The sequence below is a fragment of the Candoia aspera genome, chromosome 1 (genome assembly GCF_035149785.1).
Source record: "Candoia aspera isolate rCanAsp1 chromosome 1, rCanAsp1.hap2, whole genome shotgun sequence".
Classification (NCBI taxonomy): Eukaryota; Metazoa; Chordata; class Lepidosauria; order Squamata; family Boidae; genus Candoia; species Candoia aspera.
In genome coordinates this window covers 36841489-36844658 of record NC_086153.1, presented here as the reverse complement: position 1 = coordinate 36844658, position 3170 = coordinate 36841489, and positions in this window count along the sequence as shown.

Below are 3170 nucleotides of genomic sequence, written 5' to 3'. Positions count from 1 at the left end.
TTTGGCATCAAGATTCCTGTAGGATTGCCTGCTCCAATTTGAGTCTACATGTCCAAGGAGATCTTCCTTGGAGAAACTGTTCTTGGTCCCCAATTTTATGAAGTGAGGCGGCTAAAGTTAGAAAGTGCTGCTTTTTCACCATGCTTCTTCTTCCTAGCGCTATTCCTGTGCTATGGCAGGGTCCACTTGTTGGTATATCCGTCTCCATTTGACTCGATCCAAGGCATCTTCAGGGGTGATGTTCACACATTCCATGTCCTCCTTAATGCCGTCCATCCACCGTTTCTTCTTTGCCTCTATTATACCTTTAAAAAATCAAACCAACTTTGAATCATTATGGAAAAATAAAATCATACAGCCTTGAAATCAATCCACTTACTTATTCTTAATTTCTTATCCCACCTCATAGTAAACCAGAACATTTATTTGTCTCCATATTATACACAGGACATTTTTTATAAATGAATCAAGGAGCCCCTTAGAAAGTCTGCAGAAAACTTCCCCCGTACCAGAGCTATCCCATTCTCGAAACAAACCCTGAGACAAACACACCAGTAGTTATCTTGCAAGTTGAATTGCAGCTCCTTCCTAAGCAGCACATATCCATCAGTTAGCATGCCTTCACATTCTGGATTTTTACGATCAGGAAAAATGCCTCCTTCTTATCTCTTCCACTCCTTTCAGAAAGCCCTCAGCCAATTGATACCTTTTAAAAATAATATCCCTAACATCTTGCAAAATAGCTTGAGTAGTTTCATAGAGAATTTGTTTGAAATCAGCACGCAGCTTGGCACAGAGTCCTAAAACGGTCCACTTACAGTCTTCCATACTCCAATAAGTAAAATCTAGCTCCCTATAGAGGACTTCCAGAAGCTATTGAATGATATTGACAAAATAAAAAGTATGCAAACCAGCAGATACAGCATCCAAGGAAAGTGAGCAGAAAGCTGGAAACTCAAAACATCAAATTAAGCGTATAGGAGAGAGTTACATCCTTCAAGTTAGATACAAAAATAGGAATGGAGAGGTGCTTATTTTTCCCTCAGTCCACCTTATATTTTACATGGGAAGTAAGCCAGCAGTTAAGGAAAATTTTAAGAGTAATCCAGCAACACCGACGTTTAACAGCAAGAGCTTCGTTTCTTCTTGCTGTGGAGATTTTCTCTTGAGGTACAAATCTTAAAAATATATAAATTGGGTGGTTTAGGAATGAGAAGGGCTCAACCTAGTGTCCCAAAGGGGCTTCAGCGTGGTCTGGAAAATGGTGGTACCCCCGACTCCCATCTCCTTTTACCGGATTAGCGCCAACGCTGTTGATGAACCTCAGGCTATGAGGTGATGTTCTGAAGTACAAATGGGGTGATTCCGAGTGTTTTCTATCCATGAAAGCACTCTAGGGCAAAAGGAAAAGCCTGCCTGCACCCCCAAAAAGAGTCCCATGCTGCCAGGCCTGCCCGTTGGGTTCGTGGGCAGTCTGTTCAGTCGGCCATCTTTTCTCCTCACCATCTTGACTGTTTTGACACACAAATATCCCTCTGGAAATGAAGCCTGCTTAAGAAAATGCTATCCAGATTTCAGTATGTCTTCAGTTTTGGCAATGATGCTGGGCAGTTGTTCTGTCCAGAAAGCAGTTACCACAGTCCCTGATTGATGGAATCCTGTGCCTCTTTACTTCCCCACTCATACCAGGAAAGCAAGTACCAGTGATGTTCCTTTCTGTGTGGAGGTCTTTGAGGACACATGGTTTTATTGACAGAGCTTTTGTAGGAGCCCCTATCTATTGACTTTTGACATCTTCCCATTTGAAGCATCTTCTGCTGGACCAGGAAGGGGGGGAAAGTCGGATTTTCTTTCTTTCTGCCACTTGGTCTAGAAGGAGGAACTGTCAGAATACTTATCAATTTCACTTGGTTAAAAAAATAAATGTCTACCCTTTTAGCATTCCATCAGTGAACCTGTTAAAAAGATAAAGATCCAGTGTTTCACTGGTCTACTGGGAAGGCCATGTCTCTTTAAAAAAAGATCAGGCAGTCTAGTAGACCAAGACAAAATGGTCATGGAGGGCAGCAACCAGTGACTAGAAGGGAAAGGTGGTCCTGCCACAGTGCACAGTAATCAACTGAGATAAAGGCCTTTGCCTTAAAGGAAATGAAGCACAACAAGCAGACTGCACAGGATAGCCAGCAGAAGTAGGACAGCACCGCTCTTAAGGTAGGGCAAGACCAGACAGATGGTTGCCTTTCCCTTCAGCTGAAGACAAGCTGAGGATAACATCATGCAGCCCTTGCTTGAGAAATTGTTAGTTGACTATCCTGGCACTGAGATAAACAGGACAGCTGGATGAGTGCTTAGAGTGAATTTGAAGGGAAAACAATGCAGGGAGGAACAGAACAAGGTATCAAATTCCTTCACTTGTTCAGTCAGAAATGAATCTTTACAGTGTTAAATGGTACTTCCTCCTGCTAGATTACAGATACTTGCAGCCTTATGATCAGTGCTCAAAACAATGTTGGCACATCAGGAAGCCACAGGGACAAACTGTGGCTTGTCCACTTTTAAAAACAGTGATACCAAGGTTGTACCTGAAATCAATGATGAACCAGAAGCCTTTTTTGCACCTAGAATGTTACCCTCTCAGTTTTATTTGAAATTATAAGCCTACATACAATACTCAGGTTTATCTAGATATATCCACATCGAACATGACTGATACTGTATTTCCCAATCCTGGCCAGCAACATTTTCTGGCCCTCTCACTTAAAAAAAAAAGCACAAAACATCAACGCTGCCTGATGAAGGCATTGTTAAAAAAATATAAAAATCCTTGACTTCCAAATGACCTTTCTGAGGGCCTGAAAAACAAATCCTCTTATTGCTCCAGCCCCGCCTATTTGGCAAAGCCACATTACATTTCCCTTAAAAAAAAAAAGGGAGGGGGCGACGGCAACAGCATGCCCAACCGCGTTTTCCTTAAACGGATCCCTATTTAGCCGGGTCGGAGTCGCAAAACAGAACCTACATAGAAAAAATGGGCAGGTCTTTACCTTCTGAGCGTGACAAGCGTTCCAAGTCTCCACTGGCTTATTGAGGTGCTTCTGAGAAGCTTTCCTTCCAGCCAATCACGACGTGGAACCTGAGAATCGGCCCTATCTTGAGGTGGGGCCTTCGCC